Here is a 27,878-nt window from a genome sequence, read left to right on the forward strand (position 1 = left end):
TGTAAGGAACCTAGTAGAACTTCCTCTTCACCTTACTTCTTGGATGCAGCATGAATCTAAATGTCTCCATTCAAGCATCAGTATGAATAATAAAAAAAGACTCCAAAACAGACCGAGGAAAATCATTTGGTTTGCTTCCACTTTTTTCTTAATGTTCAAACAAATATAGGCAAACGATTCCTGTTTCCCTAAGAGATTTTTCAGAAAATCAGAAACACTGAAAAATATTCAACAGGCATTAGGCCACATGATCATATAGCTGCTGCTCCAATATGAAAAGCATCATTATACACAAACACCACCAAGAGCCTACTCCCAGTTGTAAGTGTCGTGACCCAGGAACTTGTCCACTCAACCAGGGATGTATTATTAAATCCATCACATATGAGGCAGAAGTTACAGCAACACTAGATTATGACATAACTGAAAAGAAGAGCTACATCAAGCTATGTAAAGGCAACTTCAAAAATCGATATGCTAATCACATATCTTCCTTTGGACACAGGGACTAAAGTAAAGCCACTTTGTTGGCTAGCTATATATGGGGTTTGAAGTCAGATGCTACACTACAGACACTAATTTGTGTGTGTGTGTGTGTAATATAATGATTGTTACTTCTTTTCAGAAGGGGGCCATCACTTCATTGAACATAACACGATCATATGCATGCAGGTGCCTCTTCAACCCAGCTTTTGTTCTGCAGGAACATTTGCAATCATGACATTTTTTTCTTTTCATTACAAATGTACCATGGTGTGTGCATGGTGGAAGAACCATGCCACAAGCAGCTCATCTTCTCCCTGGTTAACGTTACTTTAGATGCCTAACAAACCCAGCCATCTCGCTCTCTCTCTCTCTCTCTATATATATATATATATATATATATATATATCATCATCATCATCATCATCATCATTTAACGTCCGCTTTCCATGCTAGCATGGGTTGGACGGTTCAACTGGGGTCTGGGGAGCCCGAAGGCTGCACCAGGCCAGTCAGATCTGGCAGTGTTTCTACAGCTGGATGCCTTCCTAACGCCAACCACTCCGAGAGTGTAGTGGGTGATTTTATGTGCCACCGACACAGGTGCCAGACGAGGCTGGCGAACGGCCACGCTCAGATGGTGTTTTTTTGTGCCACCGACACAGGTGCCAGACGAGGCTGGCAGACGGCCACGCTCGGATGGTGTTTTTTTGTGCCACCGACACAGGTGCCAGATGAGGCTGGTGAACGGCCATGATCGGATGGTGTTTGTTACGTGCCCACAGCACGGAGGCCAGTCGATGCGGTACTGGCTACGGCCATGTTCGGATGGTTTTCTTGTGTGCCACTGGCACTGGTACCACAAAGATACAAATTCCATTGATGTTCAAAGTCATACTCATCATCATCATATTTTCACTTCTGTCTTACAATGCTGGTATATGTCATATGGTTTGATACAATCCAACAGGCCCAGGGACTATATTGTGTTCTAATGCCTGCTTTGTTAGGAGTTCATCGCCACAACCACTAGCACCACCACCACCACCACCATTGCAGCCATTTTCCCACCAAAACCCCCACTACTACTACTACTACTACTACTAGATTACTGTACTGTGTCTTATATTTCAATATTTCATGTCTAAAAGACAGCAAGCTGGCAGAACCATTAGCAGGCTGGGCAAAATGCTTAGCGTTATTTCCTCTGTCTTTACGTTCTGAGTTCAAATTCCACCAAGGTCGACTTTGCCTTTCATTTCTTTGGGGTTGATACATTAAGAACCAGTTGCATACTGGGATCGATCTAATCGACTGGCCCCACTCCCCCAAAATTTTGGGCCTTGTGCCTAGAGTAGAAAAGAATATTTCTTGTCTAAACCCCAAAATTAATCGAAATATTTCTGGGGTTTTTTTTGTTTTAGGCTCATAATTTTATTTTTGTTCTGAAATATTTGATTTCTGTTTGAACTCTAGACGTGATCCCTGTTACATGGTCACCAATGGGAGACAAGGAATTAAATAAAATTGTTCAAGTCACAAGTGGACCAGAATATAACGACATCCAAGCCACTTTCCGTCAGAATTTGCCTTCCTATCGTATAATCAAAGTTTGTATTTTTACTTCTGTTTATAAACAATATTTGATGGTTTATTGTTAAAACAAAATGTTAAGAGACATTTTGTGTGTATAAAAGATTTAAATCTCATTACATCAACCTATTTTGGATAGTTTTGTGTATTTTTCGATCACCATCTTCATTATCATTTAGTGTCTGCTTCCCAAGTTGGCATGGGTTATACAGCTTGAATGGAACTGGTATGCTGGAGAGCTGTACCAGGTTCCAGTCTGATTTGGCATGGTTTCTACAGCTGGATGCCCTTTTTAATACCAACCACTCCAAGTGTGTTCTGGGTGCTTTTTATGTGACACTAGCCACAACTATGATTTCATTTGGTTTAATAAGGCTTCTCAAGTACAGTATATTCACAAGAAATCTTTGCTCAACAAAAATACCTCTGCTTTAACTTCTTGCATTGAATTGTAAATGCAACACCATTTTGCAGCTAAACTATTATGCCTTACCAAAATTTACAGCCGAATCAAAATTGGTATCAAATAAAAAAGAAAAAAAAAAGCAGATAGGGTTGGGGCTTTTCACCACAAACGTTATTTCCTTGTCAAAGAAGAGAATTGATTGTCTTTTCATAAATGTATTTTCCTTTTCTACAGATTGAGAGAATTCAAAATAAAACATTGTACCATGGATACCAAGTATTGAAAAGAAAGTTTGAGGAAGAAAATCCAAAGATTACAAATGAAGTTGATGGCCTTTGGCATGGTACTGCTGAAGGAGCTGTTAAGGGAATAAATAAATCAGGATTCAACCGTAGCTATTGTGGTAAAAATGGTAAGTATATTATAATCATCATCATCATCTACCCACCCTTCCTATTGTCCTGAGCTGGACAGACTGTCACTGTCCACATTGATTGCTGTTTAGAATCCTTTCTCACTCAGAGAGGACAGAGGATGTCATGTTGCTCACACATTCCATGTTTGGCATCGTTTCTACTGCCAGGTCCCCTTCCTAACATCTTCTGCTCTAGAGTAAACCAGTTGTATTTTATTATTGTGGAACCAACACTTTTATTTGGATTGGGAGGAAGGGTCTGTCCCCATCCATTAATGTTCCTCTTGAACTTTTGTAAATGAAAATATTGCAGGAAAGATAAGAGAAGGGGTGGAATTCCAGAGGGGTAATGTTATGGGAAAGAAGGACTAGGTATAGTGGAGAGTCTGCAGGACTGGACGGAAATATCAACAAGCGAACACCAGGCCTAGCAATCACCATTCTGAGTTTGTCAATTATAGATATACTGAGATAATCAATCCAGTGTTGTTAACTCTCATTGAAATATTCAATGTCTGCTACGGCCTAGAAATTAGTTAAGGGACATTTAATAACTGTACAGAAATCTGATAAACCAGCAGTCGTACCATTGTTATTGCCTGTTGTGTAATTATAATTATAACTTCGTAATATAATTGCAATAAATTTATCCTCCCAAAGAAAGTGTAACCCAGATAGAAGCGCGATAACCTCCCCTGTCTTGAACAATAACAATCTACGATTACCTCCCTTTAGATTTTTCTATTTGCTGGTTCATTTAGGGACAAAGTTATTTTATTGCAAACGGGTAGAAACGTAGAAAACATGAAGTTGAAAATGCACTGGGGCTTGTTTAGATCTTTCTTTTAAAGATAACCAGTTTCACAGATTTCTCCTATTTTCAAAAGCTGGGATAGAAAGACAGGGAGCTGTGCTGCAACTACATTATTTTCGATATTTATATTATTTTAGGCTGGTGCATAATTATTGCGTTTTTTTTTTTAATAATATAATGAAATTATTGTATACAGTGCTCAGGTGCACCACAACTTGTCAGACAGTGCATATAAAGCACATGCAATAGTGTACAAATGTCTGGAAAGCGAACTATGCATGAGTCAAGTACATGCTTGTGTGTATGGAGGGGAGAAAATCAGGTGTAGTGTTGGCGAATCTCAGGAAGCATGGAAGTTTGAAGGATGCAGTGCTCCGACAACTAACAACTGATGCCGGCAGTTTGTTCCATGCTTCAGCAACTCTCAGCGTGAAAAAATGTTTCTGAAGTCATGGGAGCTGTGCTGTTTTTGACTTTGTAAATATGTCCATGGGTGTTAAGGGTGGAGTTTGAAGAGGTGCTCAGAGTTATTGTTTGTGCGATGGTTGATAATTTTATGGGTGTCTGCCAAGTCAGATGCCAGACGTTGGAGTTTCAATGTGTCCATGCCCAGGGAAGTAAGACGTTCAGGATATGGCAAATGCCTGATGGAGGGTATTCTTTTGGTTGCATGTTGCTGAACGGTTTCCAGACGATTAATATCCTGGGCAAGATAGGGGTTCCAGACCGGTGATGCAAATTCCAGGTGAGGTCTTACCATAGCTATATAAAGCCGCAGATAGATAGTCGGAGAGCGACTCACAAAGGATTTGGTGAGTGATGCCAAGACACCCTCAGTCTTCTTGGCAATTTTAACGATGTGTTTTGTCCAACGCAAATCATTGTCGACAATAACACCCAGGTCACGTTCACATGAAGACTTTTTGAGACTAGTGTTGTGGAGGGAGTTGGTGGACGCTGGGTTTCTCCTCCCAAAATGCATGGTGGTACATTTGTCCACAGCCAGCTTGAGTTGCCAGTCCATGATCCACTGCTGCATTGTGCCCAGGTCAACTTGCAATAGAGATCTATAGTGAACAGGATCTGACCTCTTTATTTCGAGGTACAGCTTGATGTCATCTGCATATTTCAGCACTGTGGCATTCTTTAAGTTGGCATCTATGTCATTAACATATGCAACAAATAAAAGGGGGCCAAGAACAGATCCCTGTGGTACACCAGATGTCATCTCATAGGGCGAAGAGTGCTGTCCTAGAACTGTGACGACCTCCTTTTGGCCAAAAATAAAGGACTTCAACCAGTTATAGAGTTCGTCTCTTACACCCAACGCAGAAAGCTTCACCATAAGTCTTTTGTGTGGCACAGAGTTAAAAGCCTTAGCAAAGTCCAGGTAAACGACATCCACCCAGGATCCGCAATCAGTGATTTGGGTAACGTCCTCAAGAAACTCGATGAGTTGATTACAGCAGCTGGAGTTAGGAATAAATCCAAATTGTGACGGCTGGATGAGGCTATGAGACTTCCAGAAGTTCCAGAGGGTTTCTCTGATACAGGATTCCATCAGTTTGGCGATGCAGCTAGTAAGACAGGTGATGTGCGGTCGCCTTTTTTGAACAGAGGGATAACACTGGCAGTTTTCCACTGTTCTGGAGTAACACCATTGTCAAGACAGAATTGGAAGAATAGAGAAAGTTGGCTTAGCAGAAAGTACCCACCGCGTTTGAGAAGTAGGTATGTAACACCATCGAGACCAAGAGAGGCATAGTTGCGTTTATTCTTAAGGTGGCGTTGTAGCATTGCTGGTGTAAATTGCATAGAAGATATAGAGTCCGATGTCAGTGGTGATGAAGATGGAACATCTGCACATTCTTCAGGATTGCCAGTAATCTGTCTGTGTGGGGGATTGCGAAGGGGACCAACTGGAGAGTGGGGTCTCTGCTTTGAGTGCACATACTTCCAGAACACTTTGCTGTCAGGGTTAGTTGCAATGCGTTGTTCAAATTCAAAGCACTGCCTTTTTTGTCACCTGCTTGAGGTGGTTGGCTGACCTATTGCGCTTTTTCCTGTGCCTTGATTTGTGCAATTTGTATTCCCGTTCAGCATTACGGCATTCTTTCCTGGCAAGTCGGGACTGCTGCAGTCTCCCAAATTGAACTATTGGGTGTTTTTTTGTGCTTGCGTGATACATGATGCTGCACATGCTACCCATATTGAATTCAGAATGTTCTGGAGTATAGTGTCCACATCTCCAGAGGCATAAAATTCGAGCCAGTTTGGGCCGTCACAGCTCAGTACAATAAAAGCTCCAGTCAAAGCGGGCAATCTGAAGATGGTTGTGTTTTTTGTTACAACCAATGGAATGATCAGAGTCACCTAAAGGGTTCTTCAGTAGTGACACTAATGATTGTTTCAGGAGAAGTGGTAAATAGCAGATCCAAAGCGTTGTTGCCCCTTGTGGGGGAGGTAACAACTTGGGGCCTATCTGAATTCAGCACCAGTTCAAGGAAATCGTCTGCACTTTGCGGCCAACGGAAGGCCTCCCAGTCAATCTCAGGGAAATTGAAGTCTCCCACAATATAAACATACGTGGCTGTTTTCATGGCAGCAGCTCTGAGGATATCAAAAAGCTGTGCATCTTGACGATAATTTGGGAGGGGGGGGCGGTAAACGACTCCGAGCAGAAGTGTTGACATGGTCATGTGTATATTGCAGAAAAATACTTCCTGCTGAGATTGGTTCAAATAATCACAGGGGATTGCCAATAGATTAGATTGAACATAAACCATCACACCCCTCCACGGCGATTATACGGTCTTTGCGGAACAGGTTGTAGCCGGCTATGCTGAAAACTCCATCACAGAGTGCAGAGTGTGCCCATGTTTCTGTGACTGTGATGAAATCTGGGTTGATACTTTTGATGTAGGAGTCAAAAAGCGTACCTTGTTGCATAAACTACGGGCATTCAAGGACAGCATTTATATCTGGATTTCAGGTGATGATATCCAGGGGATGGATGATTGTTCTTGGTTAGTTCCCAAGATTTTTGTATTGCCAGTTGTTGTTTGTGGTGCAGTCTGCAAGTCCAATGGCATCCCTTATCCACGACTCACCTGACTTGACGAATTCCAGATTTGCCATCATCGCGGAGGCTAAAAAATCTCCTGTGGCACAGAGTTGCGATTTAGGGAAGCTACAGATCGTAGCTTTGGGCGTACACAGGTGGTAGGCCAGGACGTGTTCTAAAGTTGATTACGTCGTCACGCCGAGCTTTATCAGCAGCCAGATGGAATGTCCACACCTCGGTAAAGCCTGTAAACAACAGCCTGATCAGCCTGGGTTTGGATTCCGGTCGGCCAAGGCGGGAAGCACTTTTTGGAGGGACAGAGCTGAGATCTCTAGCTGTGATTCCAATGAATGCCTGCAGATCTGCCACATCTTCCGGCACTCCAATGGCTATTAATTCATGAGTGGCTGGTTCAGCAACTCCCTCGATGCGTTGAGGTTCTGTACGAGCTACAGGTAAGTTGCTGAGCAGGGCACTCCGATATGACCCTTCGCTGCGAGTTTTCAGACAGACACTGGTTCTGAGTCCTGCTACTTCACGACTCAAAGCCGAAATCATGTCTATTTCTGCAAACTTCTGTGCTGATGGTCAATCTCTGTTAGTTAGGAAGCATCAGGGGAGGAGGGCATGGTGGTTTTTGTTCCTGCTGAGGTACTTCAGTGGAACGATCAATTTTTGTTGTCGAAGAGCAATAGGGGAGGAAAGAAGACCATAGGGGGTTTTAAAGTTTCTGTTTTTGTGTTCTTCAAATGAATGGCCGATTTTTTGTTGCTGCTGTTGAAGAGACAGGGGAGGAAGACATGGGCGGCTTTAGTTTTTTGTTGTTGTCTTTATCAACAGAAATGGTTATTAGGAGACATAGTAGTCGTTTTAGTTGCTGTTCAGCAGCAATGGCAGAGGAAGACACGGTTGTCGGGTTTTGTTGTTGCTGTTCAGCAGCAACGGTGGCAGGGGACACACAAGTCAGGCACTGAATGACCAGGTTAGTAGCTGGACCATTCCCAGAGTTTATCCATCATAGAAGTATGGTGTCCTTTTTTAACAGCTGGGATCTTTTGAAAGTTTGTGGCTCATTGAAAGCAGATCGAAACACGACATTTACTGGGTACTAGTCGTGGAGACTGGACCCGGTGCGCCCAGACGCGCAAGCCAGTTGTAGGTAGTCGATCCTACAGCGACTTGCGTATGCAAATGAGCTGATTGGTGCAACACTGCAAAAACTAAGTTAATAGCGAGCCCCTACTGAAGCTTAGGAAATATTTTTCAACGAAGTAATTTTACTGTAGGCTTCACCAGGAAAATCGGTGACTGGTGACAAGCCAACAACGTGGGGTCAGAATTTAGTTGCCAAGCAGATAGAGGAAGGGTAGTACAGTGACAGATCACAGACGAAGATAGCACTAATTGCTTCGTATGAAATGGTTCACTGTGTTAACTTATGAGGCTCGTGTCAACGACCAAGTCTCTTCAATGTAAACTTATAGTAACCAAATCCCCCCCCCCCCGTAGAAATAAAACATTTCTATGAAGTAAAGGGTTACTTTACGTCTGGTTAAAAATAAACTCCTTTGATCGGGTCTGCACGACCAGGGCAGTCTTGGGACTGGGAACTGTTCAGCTGAAGTTAAAGACGAGAGTTCAGTTGGGTCTTTGGAGAAACTGAAGTGGTCTACTTTGAAAAAAAAAAATGTTTGACTGTCCTTAAGGTTGTTTTGCGCAATTGTCTTTAAAATAATATACCCCGTATATCGGTGAAAAATATTTCCTAAGCTTCAGTAGGGGCTCGCTATTGTTGCACCAATCAGCTCATTTGCATACGCAAGTCGCTGTAAGATCGACTACCTACGACTGGCTAGCGCGGATGCGCGCACCGGGTCCAGTCTCCACGACTAGTACCCAATTACTGCATTCAACCCATCTATTTCGGAAGGAATTTTCGAGTCCTGTGCATAGATGACAGATGTGATTTGTTGGGCAACGCTCTATATTGGGACAGCGACCAGTTTTGTCGCATGGCTCATCCACGGATGACAACGTGACAGTTTTGTTCTGTCTGCCCATCCGTACCGTAGTACAAAAGGTAAAGAAAGAAAGAAAGAAAGAAAGAAAAAACTGAAGATATAGCACTTGTTAGGGAGATAAATAAGATGTTATTATTTGTTGTTGTTATTGCTGTTAACTGTTTTCACTTTCCCCATTGTATGTGTGTATACAAGATGCAATTATATGTGTAATCAAGAGATGTAAGGAGTCAATGGTTGGTGTGTTTATAATGCACGCACTTGTTAGGGAGATAAATAAATAAATAATATCTTATTTTTCGTTGTTAACCGTTCCCGCTTCTCTCATTGTATGTGTGTGAATAAAAAGATACAATTAGATGTGCAATCAAAAGATGTAAGGATACAATGGTTGGTGAAGAAAAAAGTACGATTTAAATTCGCTTTGTGTATATATTTGTGTGCGGGGCGTGCTGATATAAAACTGTGTGTATGGGTGTTCTAGAAAAAACTGTGTGTATGGTTTCTCTAGAACTAGGGGTGTACTTACAGTTATCATTTTCGAAGTAGAATGGCGCATTTTCGATCGTGGTTGCTACACATGGTAACACAGATTTACGACAAGGAGACACAGTTATTTTCTTTTTGTGGAGTCATTAACGGTACTGTTCCAATATCCAAGGAGTGTATATATAAATATATATATATATACTGATACTTATCTAGTTTTCCAAAGAGATGGGTATTTCCAAGGCAGAGGAAGATTTTGAACTTCTTTTCAAGTTAAAGTGATGTATACATGTATATATTTTGTTCTTCCCTTCTATATATTTCAGATGGTCTTTCTTTAAATATGTCTTGTTACGCTTTCATTCAAAAGTTGTTCGGATGATGATTTTTAATAAATTTTATTCAACAAAAAGGATAACAAGTAACAAAAATATTTCTAAATGATTATTCCGGAGAATTTTATCCAACTACTTCAATTATTGCGTCTCATTTGCTTGGCAGCTGGTCAGAATAATCATTTAAAGATGTTTTTGTTAAATATTTTTATTGTTTTTGTTGAATAAAATTTATTGCAAAACAGCCGCAATAATTATGCACCAACCCAATACTTCTTGTAGTCATATAGAGAACATGTCTCACATTAGTATCTGTTTTGGATATGATTTGATTGGTCGACGTTGACCACATCATCAGGTTTTAGCAACATTTGTAAGTTCTCCACTACATCTGTTCTTAGATGTCATGTGACAATCTGCTCTGCATCATTAGTGAAAGCTGTCCTGGTTGAGTGATCATGTCTAGTGACAATCTCTAGCAATCAGGGCTGTCTGAATTATAGTGATCAATAAACTTCCTCAGATATTCCATCTTCTGTCTCTCTCATTAACTAAACACTGAGCAACTGCCAAGTGTATACCATAGGATTTATTAATTAGGTGCAGGAGTGACTGTGTGGTAAGAAGATTGCTTTCCAACAACATGGTTCCAGGTTCAGTCCCACTGTGTGGCACCTTGGGCAAGTGTCTTCTACTCAGGCCGATCAAAGCCTTGTGAATAGATTTGGTAGATGGAAACTGAAAGAAGATCGTTGTATATATATATCATCATCATCATCGTTGTTGAACGTCCACTTTCCATGTTGGCAGGAGTTGAATGTTTGATTGAGGGCTGGAGGCTCCAGTCTGATCTGGCAGTGTTTCTATAGCTGGATACCCTTCCTAATGCCAACCACTCTGAGAGTATAGTAGGTGCTTTTTACATGCCACTGGCACAAGGGTCAGTCAGGCAGTACTGGCTTCGACCGTGCTTGAATTTTGCTTTTTATGTGCCTCCGGTACTGGCAACGATCATGCTCAAGTGGTGCTTTTTACATGCCACCAGCACAGAACCACTCAGGCAGTACTGGCATTGACCACATTCAAATGGTGCTTTTTACATGCTACCAGTACAGGTGCTAATCAGGGAGTACTGTCATGACAATGACCTCACTCAACAGATCTTCAAAAGCACAATTTATTGAAGGGTACTTTTAGATGGGCCGGTTATGCTGCACTGGCATAGGCCACCTGGCTTGCCAGGTCTTCTCAAGCGCAGCATATCTCCTTTGGTCCTGGTCACTTATCATCTCTGTGTGAGGACCAGCATTTGAAGGTCATGCTTCACCACTTCATCTCAGGACTTCCTGTGTCTACCTCTTACACAGGTTCCCTCTAATGCTAGGGTGTGACAATTTTTCACCCAGCTGTTCTCATCCATATGCAACACATTACCATTCCAGCGCAGTCGTCTCTCTTGCACACCACATCTCATGCTTCTTAGGTCTAACATTTCTCTCAAGGTACCTACAATCTGTCGTGTATGCACACTGACATTACATGTCCAGCAGAGTATACTAGCTTCATTTCTTTCAAGCCTACACATATCCTCAGCAGTCACAGCCCATGTTTCACTGCCATGTAGCATGGCTGTTTGTACACATACATCATACAGTCTACTTTTTACTCTGAGTGAGAGACCCTTTGTCACCACCAGAGGTAAGAGCTCTCTGAACTTTGCCCAGGCTATCCTTACTCTAGCAGCTTCACTTTCAGAGCATCTACCCCTGCTACTGACTTAATCACCTAGGTAACACAAGCTATCAATGTGACAGCAGCTGTTTTCTGCACATTTTCAGTGTTTATTGCCACACACAAAAAATATCTTCCTTCAATATTGCTGCACCTCTTATGTGTCCGTAGCTTACACTGAATACGTCTTATGGAGTTTCTACCTACACCTCTACTACAGATCGAGCAGAGCCATCTACCTGAGGGGATCTGTGATTTGTCTGCCTTCCTACTTATTAAAAGTTTGGTTTTTGCTAGATTGACTCTCAGGCCCTTCGATTCTAGACCTTGCTTCCACACTTGAAAGTTCTCCTCTAGTTCTGATAGTGACTCAGCAATTAGAGCAAGGTCACCAGCATAGAGGAGCTCCAGGGGCATCCTGTCTCGAATTCCTCTGTTATTGCCTGGTGGACTATGATGAATAAGAGGGGGCTGAGCACTGATCCTTGGTGGATCCCTACTTCTACACAGAATTCTTCACTGTAGTCGTTGCCAACCCTTACCTTCCTGACAACATCCCTGTACATGGCTTGTACAGCTCTCACTAACCATTCATCTATCCCTAGTTTCCACATTGAGCGCCATATAAGGGATTGGGAAATCCTGTCAAAGGCTTTCTCCATATCAGCGAAAGCCAGGTACAGGGGCTTATCTTTGGCTAGGTATTTCTCCTCCAATTTCTCTACCAGAAATATAGCACCAGTGGTGCTTTTCCCTGGCACAAACCCAAACTGCATCTTGTCTAGACTGACACTCTTTCTCCCATTCATTCTCTTCATTTAGCAACCTTTCATATTGGTGTCTCCAAGTCTCTCTCTTTTCAGCCTCATTAAATGCAAGTAAGCCATCATCCATGTGGACACATTTCTCTCCTACCACATCACGATTCTCTCTCGCACACTGTCTTGCAACACAAAATGCTTCAAGTCTTTGGTCCTCATGACACAGAACATTGGCAAATTTTTCTCTTATCTGCTTCCCCTCTGGCTAAGTAAACCTGCCTCCTAGCTTCTCTTCTGGCAATCCGATACAATTCCCTGCTACCACCGTTCTTCCAGTCCTTCCAAGCCTGTTTCTTTTCCCTAATGGCCTTGTCAACTACATTGTTCCACCATCACATTACCTTGGGTCAAGAGGGGACTTTGAACCATCCACAGATCTGGTCAGTAGCCCTCAACAGATTGTCCCATAGAAACCTCCAGTTGTCTTCCACATTATGTGATGCTATATCCTCCTCTATTTTGTCAAACGCTTCGAGAAATATGTCTCTAAATCTCTGTTCATTCACAGGATCCTTAAGCTTCCAGACCATTCTTTTCCAAGCTGGTCATCTTCTGGCCATCCATTTAGCCTTGATCCTGAAGTTGCTAACTACTAATCTATGTTGTGGAGTGCATTCTTCACCTGGGAAGGTTTTGGTATTAATAAGTAGCCATCTTTCTCATTTCCTGGCAAGGATGTAGTCACTCTTGATCAATTACATCTGCCCAACCAGGAGGTGAATTGGTTACTGGTAGGTTTCCTGAGGTTAGTATTGCAAACCATAAGATCATTTGCATCACAGAACTCCAACAGCCTAGTTCCCTCAGCACTACAGGAACCAGAACCATAGCCACCATGTATGCAATAGAAGCCCCCTGCATGTTGTCCAACATTGAAGTTGCCAGCCACAAAGAGGGGATCCCTGTCATTCATCAATGCAGTAGTCTGCAAGGATGTGTCATAAAATTGGTCTTTCTGTTCATCAGGTAGCCCTGACTGAGGGGCATAAGCTGAGATAATGGTTGCTAATCCATGATGAAACACTAATCTAATCCCAAGTATTCTATCACAGACTCTGACTACCTCGATTACCTTATCAACCCATTTCTCTGCAAGAAGTATACTCACACCCCTGACCCCGTCAGTATTCCTTGCCCAGAAAATCTTACACCTGTGTTCTTTGCCTGTGAGGAACCTAGCAGAACTTCCTCTCCACCTTACTTCTTGGATGCAGCACGAATCTACACATCTCCGTTCAAGCATCTCAACAATCTCCCTAGACCTACCTTTCAGTGTGCCAATGTTGAGGGTGTGTGTGTTTGTGTGCTTGACAACCAGCGTTGGTGTGTTTACGTCTCCGTAACTTAGTGGTTCTGCAAAAGAGACCGATAAAATAAGTACTAGGCTTACAAAGAATAAGTTTCTGCCTTCACTCTCTCTGTCTCTATCTCTCTCTTTCGATTACCACTCGAGTCGCCAGGACTTCCTACTTCCTCTCCACCACCACTCTGTATAAACCAGCACATGCATGATAGCTTGCTATTTCGATTTCAATACCTTGGCTGTAAAATACGAACCCAAAGGATGACGTCTTTCAGATGAGAATTTTTTAAACTTCAACCCGTTTTAACTACCTTGTGTTTCTGCACACTTGATTAACCCTTATTAGTTATCTCTATTCTGTTCATTATTCTGCCTATTTCATTACCATGTCATCATGTAAATATATTGCTCTATAGTTTCGTCTTCCTTGTTGTTGCCTTAAGATAACCTTAGTTCACGCATTTCCTTAACCGCAACATATTCATTCATTCATCTATGAAAGTTTATCACACAGTCACTTATTTCTCTAATTTTGTCTTAGACTGGCTCTCAGATTCTTCAATTCTATTAACTATTATCAACATTTGCTGTCTTGTTAAATTATGCTACACAAATCCCAAAAGAATGTTTTCTCCCTCGTGTCCTGACCCCTCCCTCTCTGTGCCTCACTCTGTCTCTCTCTCTCTCTCGGCCTCACTCTGTCTCTCTCTCTCTGTGCCTCACTCTGTCTCTCTCTCTCTGTGCCTCACTCTGTCTCGGCCTCACTCTGTCTCTCTCTCTCTCTCTCTGTGCCTCACTCGTCTCTCTCTCAGCCTCACTCTGTCTCTCTCTCTCTCTCTCTCTCTCTCTGCCTACTCTGCTCTCACTCTGTCTCTCTCTCTCTCTCGCCTCACTCTGTCTCTCTCTCTCTCTCTGGCCTCACTCTGTCTCTCTCTCTCTCGCTCTCTGTGGCCTATACCCTCTCTCTCTCTCTCTGTGGTGCCTCTCTCACTCTCTCTCTTCTCTCTCTGTGCCTCACTCTGTCTCTCCCTCTCTCTCTCTCTCGCGCCTCACTCTGTCTCTCTCTCTCTCTGTGCCTCACTCTGTCTCTCTCTCAAGCTCCGTCTCTCTCTCTCGGCCTCACTCTCTCTCTCTCTCTCTCTGTGCCTCACTCTGTCTCTCTCTCTCTGTGCCTCACTCTGTCTCTCTCTCTCTGTGCCTCACTCTGTCTCTCTCTCTCTGTGCCTCACTCTCTCTCTCTCTCAGCCTCACTCTGTCTCTCTCTCTCTCTGTGCCTCACTCTGTCTCTCTCTCTTGGCCTCACTTTGTCTCTCTCTCTCTCAGCCTCACTCTGTCTCTCTCTCTCTGTGCCTCACTCTGTTTCTCTCTCTCTGTGCCTCACTCTGTCTCTCTCTCTCTGTGCCTCACTCTGTCTCTCTCTCTGTGTGCCTCACTCTGTCTCGGCCTCACTCTGTCCCTCTCTCTCTCTCTGTCCCTCACTCTGTCTCTCTCTCTCTCTCGGCCTCACTCTGTCTCTCTCTCTCTCTCTCTGTGCCTCACTCTGTCTCTCTCTCTCTCTGTGCCTCACTCTCTCTCTCTCTCTCTCTGTGGCCTCACTCTGTCTCCCTCTCTCTCGGCCTCACTCTGTCTCTCTCTCTCTGTGCCTCACTCTGTCTCTCTCTCAGCCTCCGTCTCTCTCTCTCGGCCTCACTCTCTCTCTCTCTCTCTCTGTGCCTCACTCTGTCTCTCTCTCTCTGTGCCTCACTCTGTCTCTCTCTCTCTGTGCCTCAATCTCTGTTCTCTCTCTGTGTGCCTCACTCTCTCTCTCTCTCAGCCTCACTCTGTCTCTCTCTCTCTGTGCCTCACTCTGTCTCTCTCTCTTGGCCTCACTTTGTCTCTCTCTCTCTCAGCCTCACTCTGTCTCTGTCTCTCTGTGCCTCACTCTGTTTCTCTCTCTCTGTGCCTCACTCTGTCTCTCTCTCTCTGTGCCTCACTCTGTCTCTCTCTCTCTGTGCCTCACTCTGTTTCTCTCTCTCTCTCTGTCCCTCACTCTGTCTCTCTCTCAGCCTCACTCTGTCTCTCTCTCAGCCTCACTCTGTCTCTCTCTCTCTCGGCCTCAATCTGTCTCTCTCTCTCTGTGCCTCACTCTGTCTCTCTCTCTCTCGGCCTCACCCTGTCTCTCTCTCTCTGTGCCTCACTCTGTCTCTCTCTCTCTCTCTGTGCCTCACTCTGTCTCTCTCTCTGTGCCTCACTCTGTCTCTCTCTCAGCTTCACTCTGTCTCTCTCTCTCTCTCTGCCTCACTCTGGTCTCTCTCTCTCTGTGCCTCACTCTGTCTCTCTCTCGTTGCCTCACTCTGTCTCTCTCTCTCTATGTGCCTCACTCTGTCTCTCTCTCAGCCCACTTGTCTCTCTCTCAGCCTCACTCTGTCTCTCTCTCGGCCTCACTCGTCTCTCTCTCTCTCTCTCGGCTCATTCTGTCTCTCTCTCTCTGTGTGCCTCACTCTGTCTCTCTCTCTCTCGGCCTCACCCTGTCTCTCTCTCTCTGTGCCTCACTTCTGTCTCTCTCTCTCTCTCTGTGCCTCACCCTGTCTCTCTCTCTCTCTGTGCTTTCACTCTGCTCTCTCTCTCTCTCTCCGTGCCTCACTCTGTTCCCTCTCTGTGCCTCACTCTGTCTCCTCTCAGCTTCACTCGTCTCTCTCTCTCTCTCTGCCTCACTCTGTCCTCTCTCATCTTGTGCCTCACTCTGTCTCTCTCTGTGCCTCACTCTGTCTCTCTCTCTCTCTGTGCCTCACTCTGTCTCTCTCTCTCAGCCTCACTCTGTCTCTCTCTCTGTCCCTCACTCTGTCTCTCTCTCAGCCTCACTCTGTCTCTCTCTCGGCCTCACTCTGTCTCTCTCTCTCTCGGCCTCACTCTGTCTCTCTCTCTCTGTGCCTCACTCTGTCTCTCTCTCTCTCTGCCTCACTCTCTCTCTCTCTCTCTCTCTGTGCCTCACTCTGTCTCTCTCTCTCAGCCTCACTCTGTCTCTCTCTCAGCCTCACTCTGTCTCTCTCTCTCTCTGTGCCTCACTCTGTCTCTCTCTCTTGGCCTCACTTTGTCTCTCTCTCAACCTCACTTTGTCTCTCTCTCTCTCGGCCTCACTCTGTCTCTCTCTCCCTCGGCCTCATTCTGTCTCTCTCTCTCGGCCTCACTCTTCCTCTCTCTCGATTACCACTAGCTTCGCCAAGACTTCCTCTACCACCACTCGGATTCCCCTACTCACTTTTTAATACCTCTACTGAAAGAAAACGTATCCAGAAGATGCTCTCATCCATGTTTGCTAGTTTGCGGTGCACCCGGCCCTCCACCCCATCCACCTGTACCGGAAGTCCCTATTTTTTGTCATCCTTTGGTTGCCTCCCATGAACACTTCTAAAGGCTTTATGTCATCTCCACCCCCTACTATACAAGGTAGTGATCATATAGTGCAAAAATATGATAGTGTACGCAGGTGGAACTTAAGGCTATTGTTTGTTTATGAATTCTGCCAAATGTGAGCTCTCTTTTCAGGTACGTGATGCTACTGTCCCCCATCCCAGGGTCTCAAGGGCCCATACCTCCCATACCCTCAGGGTTGGCACTCTCAATGTTAGCAAACTGAAAGGTAGGTCTGGTGAGATTGTTGAGATGCTTGAATGGAGATGTGTTGATATGTGCTGCATCCAAGAAGTAAGATGGAGAGGAGGTTCTGCTAGGTACCTCGCAGGCAAAGAACATAGGTACAAGGTTTTCTGGGCTGGGAACACCGATGGGGTCGGGGGCGTGGGTATACTTTTTGCAGGAAAATGGGTAGATAAGTTAATTGAGGTAGTCAGAGGATGTGACAGAATACTTAAGATTAGATTAGTGCTTCATCATGGCTTAGTAACCATTATCTCGGCCTATGCCCCTCAGCCAGGGCTACCTGATGGGCAGAAAGACCGATTTTATGACACCCTCTTGCAGGCTACCTCATTGACAAATGACAGGGACCTTCTCTTTGTGGCTGGTGACTTCAATGGACATGTTGGACAACAAGCCAGGGGCTTCCATGGCATACATGGAGGCTACGGTTTTGGTTTCTGCAATGAGGAGAGAACCAGCCTGCTGGAGTTCTGTGATGCAAATGATCTTATGGTTTGCAATACTAACCTCAGAAAACCTGCCAGTCACCTAGTCACCTATTGTTCTGGCGGACACACTAGCCAAATTGACCACATCCTTGCCAGGAAACAAGAAAGATGGCTGTTTATAAATGCCAAAACCATCCCAGGCGAAGAATGTACCCCACAACATAGACTGGTAGTTAGTGACTTTAGGATCAGGGCTAAGTAGATGCCCAGAAGATGACCAGCATAGAGGAGAAGGGTCTGGAAGCTTAAAGATCCTGCTAATGGACAGAGATTTAGAGACATATTACTTGAAGCCTTTAACGAAATAGAAGGGGATATAGCTTCACATGGTGTAGAAGACAACTGGAGGTTTCTACAGGACAAACTGCTAAGGGCCACCGACCAGCTCTGTGGGTGATGCAAAGCCCCCTCTCAACCCAAAATAACGTGGTGGTTGAACAATGTAGTTGACAGGGCTATTAGACAAAAGAAACAGGCTTGGAAGGACTGGAAGAACGGTGGTAGCAGGGAAGTGTATCAGACTGCCAGAAGGGAAGCTAGGAGGCAGGTGTATTTAGCCAGAGGGGAAGCAGATAAGAAAAAATTTGCCAATGTTCTGCGCTGTAAAGACCAAAGACTCAAGGTATTTCGTGTTGCAAGACAGTGTGTGAGAGAGAATCATGATGTGGTAGGAGAGAAATGTGTTCGCATGGATGATGGTTCACTTGCGCTAAATGAGGATACAAAGAGAGAGGTTTGAAGATGCCACTATGAAAGGTTGCTGAATAAAAAAAATGCATGGGATAAAGAGAGTCCGCCGAATATCGACCCCACAGAGGGACCAGCTATCCGAATTGACAGTACCTTGGTAGATAAGACAATTAGAAGTATGAAGACAGGGAAAGCCCTATGGTCTATCAGGAATTACTGCAGAGATGCTCAAAATATCTGGCAGTGTCAGCTATAGCCTAGTCACCCGTATAGTTAACCAGGGGATACATGAAGGAGTCATACCCAATGACTGGTGTAGCAGCATACTAGTCAACTGCTACAAAGGTAAAGGTGATGCCCTAGATACAAATAATCACAGAGGTATCAAGCTGTTGGATCAGGTGATGAAGGTCACAGAGAGGGTCATAGCCCAACTAATTAGGGAGAGAGTCAGTTTGGATGAGATGCAGTTTTGTTTTGTGCCAGGAAAAAGCACCACTGATGCTATATTCCTGGTAAGACAGCTGCAGGAGAAATACCTAGCCAAAGATAAACCACTGTACCTGGCTTTCATTGATATGGAGAAAGCCTTTGACAGGGTCCCCCAATCACTTATCTGATGGTCATTGAGGAAACTAGGGATAGATGAATGGTTAGTGAGAGCTGTGCAGGCCATGTATAGGGATGTTGTCAGTAAGGTGAGGGTTGGCAATGAGTACACTGAAGAATTCAGGGTAGAGGTAGGGGTCCACCAGGGTTCAGTCCTCAGCCCCCTCCTATTTATCATAGTTCTCCAGGCAATAACAGAGGAATTCAAGACAGGATACCCCTGGGAGCTCCTCTATGCTGATGACCTTGCTCTAATTGCTGAGTCACTATCAGAACTAGAGTTGAAGTTTCAAGTGTGGAAACAAGGATTAGAATCGAAGGGCCTTAGGGTCAACCTAGCTAAAACAAAAGTCCTAATAAGTAGGGAGGTAGACAAACCACAGATCACTTCAGGTAGATAGCCCTGCTCGATCTGTACTAGAGGCATAGGTAGAAACTCTATAAGATGTACCCAGTGTAAGCTATGGACACAAGAGGCGCAGTAATATCAAAAAGGAAGACTAACTGGGAGGATAGTTTTTGTATGTGGCAGATGCTCAGGAGCAATAAACACTGAAAATGTGCAGAGAACAACTTCTACCACATTCCATGGAGAAAAACTAGAAGTAGTTGATAGCTTCCGTTACCTAGATGACCAAGTCAGTAGCGGGGATGGGTGTGCTGAAAGTGTAGCTGCTAGAATAAGAATAGCTTGGGCAAAGTTCAGAGAGCTCTTACCCCTGCTGGTGACAAAAGGCCTCTCGCTCAGAGTAAAAGGTAGACTGTATGACACATGTGTATGAACAGCCATACTACTTGGCAGTGAAACATGAACCGGGACTGCTGAGGATATGCGTAAGCTCGCAAGGAATGAAGCCAGTATGCTCTGATGGATGTGTAATGTCAGTGTGCATAATCGACAGAGTGTAGGTACCTGGGGAGAAAAGTTAGACCTAAGAAGCATCAGTTGTGGTGTGCAAGAGAGACGACTGTGCTGGTATGGTCATGTGATGAGAATAGCTGAAGATAGTTGTGTGAAAAAGTGCCACACCCTAGCGGTTGAGAGAACCTGTGGAAGAGGTAGACCCAGGAAAACCTGGGATGAAGTGGTGAAGCACGACCTTCGCTCTTTAGGTCTCACTGAGGAAATGACTAGTGACTGAAACTTTTGGAAATATGCTGTGCGTGAGAAGACCCAGCAAGCCAAATGAGACCATAACCCGTGGCCTATGCCAGGGGAGTAACCAACTCACTTATGCATACCTTTTCATTCTTTGGACACTGAAACTCTACTTGCAAAGACCTGTTGAGGCAAGTGAAATCAAAATCAAATCAAATTCGATGACTGGCATCCATGCTAGTGGGGTGCAAAGAGCACCATCTGAGCGTGATCGTTGCCGGAGTTGCTCTCTGGTCACCATGCAGTGGCACGTAAAAGGGCACCATTTGAGCATGATCGTTACCAACGTTGCCTCACTGGCACCTGTGCTGGTGGCATGTGTAAAAGATTCGAGTGAGGTCATTGCCAGTACTGCCTGACTGGCCCCAAGGCTATAGTAGAAGACACTTGCCTTGGTGGCATGTAAAAGCACCCACTACACACTTGGAATGGTTGGCATTAGGATGGGCATCAAGCTGTAGAAACTCTGCCAAATCAAGATTGGAGCCTAGTGCAGTCATCTGGTTCGCCAGCCCTCTGTCAAAATCGTCCAACCCATGCTAGCATGGAAAGCGGACGTTAAATGATGATGATGATGATGATGATGATAATTGGCCCTTTTTGTCTATGCAGATGGCCTATTTAGCTTAGAGGTCACTTAATCGAACATATCAGGGGCTCCCTTTCTTGCAGCTTCTTCCTATGATTGAAGTGCAGCTTCTGTCTCAGAACTTGCATACCAAGAGGGAGGCTTGGTGCTCTGCATTTCTGTTGTTTTCCTTTCATTGCTGATGCTTCTCAACTTGTTTGTTTCTGTAGCTGCTCTCCAGCGAAGCAATTACTTCACCACAGACCTCCATGTTGTTCTGTCCTCAGCCCTCTCTTCCCAAGTGCTGACATCCACCTCACACTTGGACAAACTAGTTTTGCAAGTGTCCTTATACCTCAGTTTTGGTCTTCCTCTTGGTCTCTTGCCCTGGACCAGTTGTCCAAAGAGCAGTTGCTTCAAGATTCTCCTGACATGCCCCAGCCACCTCAGTCTTCTCATACACAAGAAAGCTGTCATGCTTTGAAGATTTGCCTGCGCAAGCACTTGAACACTGGTGACCTTGTCACGCCATGTTAGCCCTAAGATCTTGCGGAAGCATCTGAGATGGAAAATGCCGAGGCACCTTTCCTGTCTGCTGTACAAGGTCCATCTTTCAGATCCATAGAGGAATGTGTTGAGAACAAATGCTTCATAAATCCTGATCTTTTTATCTAGATGTCTAATCTCTTGTTCTTCCATACTCGTTTTGTCAGCCTTCCAAAAGTTGTTGCTGTCTTCCCTATCCTGACATTAATCTCATTCTCAAGTGTAGTAGTAGAGGAAATGGACACCCTACATAGCAGAACCTGTCCATTGTCTCAAGCTCTTTGTCATCAAGTACCCTCCTGAGTGAGGATGACTGTCTTCTTTACAATGATGACCAAACCGAAGGCCCTGCATGCTAATGATAGATGGTCCCTCATTATTTGAAGGTACGGGTAGTACTTCAAATATTTTAGAAAACAACATTTTATTAATCCTGAATTTTTAGATCTTAAAATATACCTCTTAGTTTTAAAATCAATGCATAAATAGCATACCCTACAATATTATTAATGATAAAAAGCATAAACAAATTGAGTAAATAATTTTTCATTTCTAAAATTATTGCATGTGTTCCATAAATCTCGTCTATTGAAGTTACTAAGTTGTATATATACGAGGGGCGTTCAATAAGTAATGCCCCTGACCCACTTCCCATACCAGTAGAGCAACGAAACTTGGCACAGTTATTGGTCTTTTTCTACATAGGAACAACTCAGAGTTACGCATTTCTCCCATCGTTTGATCCAGCTCTGGAGACCGTTTTTGTAAAAGACCCCAGCTTGGTCCTCCATCCACGACGTGACTTTAGAAATCAAGGCTGCATCATCTGGGAAATGCTTTCCTTTCAAAAACAACTTCATGGCTGGGAAGAGGTGAAAATCAGAGGGTGCAAGGTCAGGAGAGTAGGGGGGTGGAGGAGGAGTTCATAGCCGCACGCCTGTGCTTCTGATCTGGCGACAAGCGAGTTGTGGACCGGAGTGTTGTCCTGCAGGAGGAGGATGCCTTCGCTGATCTTGCCCCGCCTCTTGATTTTGATAGCTTCTCTTAATTTCCTCAAAAGTGAAGCATAATAGGCTCCTGTAATTGTGGTACCCTTTGCCAGGAAATCTGTCATCACTACTCCGTCCTGGTCCCAGAAGACTGTGAGCATGACCTTGCCAGCAGAGGGCTGCACCCTTGCCTTCCTTGGAGGAGGTGAGTCACGGTGCTTCCACTGCATTGACTGGGCTTTGGTCTCTGGATCATAGTGATGGACCCAGGTTTTATCCTGTGTGATCAGTCTTTTGAAAAATTTTGACTCATCTTCTTGGTACGTCTCCAAATTCATCCTCGAGCACTCGACGCGTTCTTGCTTCTGGAAAGGTGTGAGCAACCTGGGAATCCATCTGGCAGACACCTTTTGCATATGCAAATGGTCATGAATGATAGTTTCCACAGACCCGGTACTAATCTTGACCTTATGGGCTATTTGGCGAATAGTTATGCATCGATCTTCCAAAATGGCAGCCTCAATTGACGGACAGATGCCTCATCAATGGCAGAAGGGGGTCGACCAGATCTGGGAGCTGTTTCCACAGAGTTCCGACCATGTTTGAATTCACGATGCCAGCGTTTTACAAGGTCATATGATGGGGCATCATCACCATAAGTTACTTTCATTTCATCAAAAGTCTCCCGTGGTGTGCGTCCTTTCAAATACAAAAACCGGATCACTGCTCGACACTCAACAGGCTCCATTTCACACTTGACTCAGTTCAAACACCTGTAAATCAGAAACCATAATTAGTTCAGAGCTGTAATTTGCCACCTAATCTATAGAGATATAATTGCACATGCAAAATTTCAACTAGATCAAACACCTGGAAGTGGGTCAGAGGCATTACTTATTGAACGTCCCTCATACTTCATCATGATTTTAGTGATTAAGCTATTTCCACATCCGTTTCTAATCTTTTTCAATACTTTATAATTACCTTTATATAAGCCTAAATTGTTGTACCCCCTATATAGCCATATTTAACTTATAATAAACAATATAGGTATCTTCAAAAATTTTTTAATTTAAATGCCAAAATTTTAACCGCCTAAATTAAGATCTAGCTAATTTGTAATATACTTGTTCTCTAACCTAAATGGTAAATCTCCATGATAGCCTTATACAAAAAAAAAAAAAATGACATATTGTTCAAAATAGTTTCAGTAATTAAATATTTTATCCCTTTTCTTAAAATGTTCCACCCACTTAATTTTGATATTTATATTGGTTTTCTCTAATTGAGAAATCCTTAGAAACTGTAATATTACTTGTATCTCCACAAAATTTTAAATTTTAAATTAATTCAACTCCATACCCACAGTTTACACAGGTAGAGTAGAATAGTTAGTGGACTGTTATGTAGATTCATGTAGATAGATGTATGTATGTATGTGTGTGGGTGGGTGTATATACTCTTTTACTCTTTTACTTGTTTCAGTCATTTGACTGCGGCCATGCTGGAGCACCACCTTTTAGTACTTATTCTATCGGTCTCTTTTTGCCGAACCGCTAAGTGACGGGGACGTAAACACACCAGCATCGGTTGTCAAGCAATGCTAGGGGGACAAACACAGACACACAAACATATACACACACACTTATATATATATATACATATATACGACAGGCTTCTTTCAGTTTCCGTCTACCAAATCCACTCACAAGGCATTTGTCGGCCCGGGGCTATAGCAGAAGACACTTGCCCAAGATGCCACGCAGTGGGACTGAACCCGCAACCGTGTGGTTGGTTAGCAAGCTACTTACCACACAGCCACTCCTGCGCCTGTATACGCGCATGTATTTTTTTTTTTTTTTGTATGTAAGCATATGGATAGGAAAGTAAACAGATCAACATAGAGACGGATGGGTCCATAGGTTATATGAACAGACAAGCACACACATACACATTCACAAATGGAGACTGAAACACATGACCATACATACACACACACACACTTTACTCCACACAAGGACACATGTGGAGACACATGTGGAGACACATGTGGAGATGCACATCTATACATACAAACATGGTACATAGTTACAGAACACACACAGTGGTACATACATATAAAAGCACACGCTCACACACACACATACATAGAAAATACACAAACACGGACATGCATGCACATAAATATGCAGGATACGTACATACATATGCACACACACACATGCATACATACGTACATGCATGCGTGTATAGGCACACACACTGACCCACACCCATGCGCACAAACAAACAAAAAGGAACGCAGTGTAAATAACGGACAGAGTCAAGACTATTGAAAAGTTTGCAAGATGCAACGAAAATTTGAACAAAATAAAAAGGAGAAATAAGTGGAAATTTTTGGCAGTGAGTGTTTTAAATTATAAGGCACCAAAAGAAAATGACTCTCCCCAGATGCAACAGTATATATATATGTGTGTATATATATATATATATATGACATGGAGAAAGCTTTTGATAGGGTCCCCCGATCCCTTATCTGGTGGTCAATGAGGAAACTAGGGATAGATGAATGGCTGGTGAGGACTGTGCAAGCCATGTACAGAGATGCCGTAAGTAAGGTTAGGGTTGGCAACATGTACACAGAAGAATTCAAAGTAGAGGTTGGGGTCCACCAGGGTTCAGTACTCAGCCCCCTCCTATTTATCATAGTACTCCAGGCAATTACGGAGGAATTCAAGACAGGCTGTCCCTGGGAGCTCCTCTACGCTGACGACCTTGCTCTTATTGCTGAGTCACTATCAGAACTGGAGGAGAAGTTCCAGGTGTGGAAGGAGGGTTTAGAATCAAGGGGCCTTAGAGTCAACCTAGCTAAAACCAAAGTACTAATAAGTAGAAAGGTAGACAATCCACAAATATCTTCAGGAAGATGGCCCTGCTCGATCTGTAGAAAAGGTGTAGGTAGAAACTCTATAAGATGTACCCAGTGTAAGCTATGGACACATAAGAGGTGCAGCAATGTCAAAGGTAGGCTAACTGGGAAGATAGTTTTTGTATGTGGCAGATGCTCGGGAGCATTAACCTCCGAAAATCTGCAGAAAACAACTTCCGTCACTTTCCAGGGGGAAAAACTAGAAGTAGTTGATAGCTTCCGTTATCTAGGTGACCAAGTCAGTAGTGGGGGTGGGTGCGCTGAAAGTGTAACTGCTAGAATAAGAATAGCCTGGGCAAAGTTTAGGGAGCTCTTACCTCTGCTGGTGACTAAAGGCCTCTCGCTCAGAGTAAAAGGCAGACTGTATGATGCGTGTGTACGAACAGCCATGCTACATGGCAGCGAAACATGGGCTGTGACTGCTGAGGACATGCGTAAGCTCGTGAGGAATGAAGCCAGTATGCTCCGATGGATGTGTAATGTCAGTGTACATACTCGACAGAGCGTTAGCACCTTGAGAGAAATGTTGTACCTAAGAAGCATCAGTTGTGGTGTGCAAGAGAGACGATTGCGCTGGTATGGTCATGTGGCGAGAATGGATGAAGATAGGTGTGTGAGAAAGTGCCAATCCCTAGCAGTTGAGGGAACCCGTGGAAGAGGTAGACCCAGGAAAACCTGGGACGAGGTGGTGAAGCACGACCTTCGAACTTTAGGCCTCACTGAGGAAATGACCAGAGACCGAGACCTTTGGAAATATTCTGTACGTGAGAAGACCAGGCAGGACAAGTGAGCCCAGCCCACTTATGAATGCCTTTCCTCCCTTGGACACAAAGACCGGTTGAGGCAAGCGAAGTCGATATAGAACCTCATCCGACGACAGACACCCATCCCAACCCCCCATGCTTGCGAAGACATGTTGGGGCAAGCGAAATCGAAACCGAATTGAACCAGCCAGGATCCCTGGCCTGGTGGTACGTAAAAAGCACTATCCGACTCGGGGCCGTGGCACGTAAAATACTCCAATGCGACCGTACGACAGGCACCCATGCCAACACCCTTTGCTTGTGAAGACATGTTGGGGCAAGCGAAATCGAAATCGAATTGAACCAGCCAGGATCCCTGGTCTGGTGGTACGTAAAAAGCACTATCCGACTCGTGGCCGTGGCACGTAAAATACTCCAATGCGACCGTACGACAGGCACCCTTGCCAACCCCCTTTGCTTGTGAAGACATGTTGGGGCAAGCGAAATCGAAATCGAATTGAACCAGCCAGGATCCCTGGTCTGGTGGTACGTAAAAAGCACTATCCGACTCGTGGCCGTGGCACGTAAAATACTCCAATGCGACCGTACGACAGGCACCCTTGCCAACCCCCTTTGCTTGTGAAGACATGTTGGGGCAAGCGAAATCGAAATCGAATTGAACCAGCCAGGATCCCTGGACTGGTGGTACGTAAAAAGCACTATCCGACTCGTGGCCGATGCCAGCACCGCCTCGACTGGCTTCCGTGCCGGTGGCACATAAAATACACCAATCTGACCGTGGCCGTTGCCAGCCCCGCCTGGCACCTGTGCAGGTGGCACGTAAAAAGCACCCACTACACTCACGGAGTGGTTGGCGTTAGGAAGGGCATCCAGCTGTAGAAACATTGCCAAATTAGACTGGAGCCTGGTGCAGCCTTCTGGCTTCCCAGAACCCCGGTCGAACCGTCCAACCCATGCTAGCATGGAGAACGGACGTTAAACGACGATGATGATGATGATGATATATATATATATATACATATATATATATATATATATATATACATATATATATACATATATATATACATATATATATATATATATATACATGTATATATATATATATGTATATATATATGTATATGTATATATGTATATGTATATATATATGTATGTATATATATGTATATAAATATAAGTATATGTATATAAATATATATATGTATATAAATATATGTATATAAATATATATATGTATATCATCATCATCATCGTTTAACGTCCGTTTTCCACGCTAGCACGGGTTGGACGCTTCGACCGGGATCTGGGAAGCCAGGGGCTGTACCAGGCTCCAGTCTGATCTGGCAGAGTTTCTACAGCTGGATGCCCTTCCTAACGCCAACCACTCCGCGAGAGTAGTGGGTGCTTTTTACGTGCCACCGGCACAGGTGCCAAGGGAGTCTGGCATCGGCCACATTTGGATGGTGCTTCTTATGTGCCACCGGCACAGAAGCCAGTCGAGGCAGCGCTGGCATCGGATGGTGCTTTTTATGTGCCACCGGCACAGGTATCCCAACTACTATTTCCATTGATATTTATTTCAATGTTCATGTACTTGACTCAATAGGTCTCCTCAAGCACAGTGGGATGTTCTGGAATCCAAGGTACTTTGAATGGGCAGGGCTATGTGGGACTGGTGCAGGAAGCAGCTCGAGTCTTTGAAGTCACAGCTTATCACCAGAGATCTCGGTCCTTTGTCATTGCCTCTGTGAGGCCCAACACTCTCAGGTCATGCTTGACCACCTCATCCCATGTCTTCCTGGGTCTACCTCTCCCCCTGATACCTTCAACTGTTTGTGAGCGGCACTTCTTCACACATTTCTCCTCATCCATCTGCAGTACATGACCATACCATCACAAGCGTCGCTCTTGCACACCACATCTGATGCTTCTTATGTCCAGCATTTCTCTCAAGGTGCTTACCCTCTGTCGTGCGTGCACACTGACATTACACATCCAGCGGATCATGTTAGCTTCATT

The 27,878-nt window shown here is 44.3% G+C and overlaps 1 protein-coding gene and 1 long non-coding RNA gene across 2 annotated transcripts in view; one reads left to right on the top strand and one right to left on the bottom strand.

Annotated features, from left to right (window-relative positions):
- LOC115209664 (protein mono-ADP-ribosyltransferase PARP14-like) overlaps window positions 1–27,878 on the top strand; it is a 730,077-nt gene that overhangs the window by 288,889 nt on the left and 413,310 nt on the right. The window lies entirely within an intron of this gene.
- On the bottom strand, window positions 205–24,396 carry LOC118765977. The gene is made up of 4 exons (XR_005001889.1): window positions 24,385–24,396; window positions 13,227–13,231; window positions 7,869–7,986; window positions 205–217 (listed from the first exon to the last, which is right to left on the bottom strand). It is a non-coding gene; the product is annotated as an uncharacterized LOC118765977 (long non-coding RNA).

The sequence above is a fragment of the Octopus sinensis genome, linkage group LG1, assembly GCF_006345805.1.
Source record: "Octopus sinensis linkage group LG1, ASM634580v1, whole genome shotgun sequence".
NCBI lineage: Eukaryota > Metazoa > Mollusca > Cephalopoda > Octopoda > Octopodidae > Octopus > Octopus sinensis.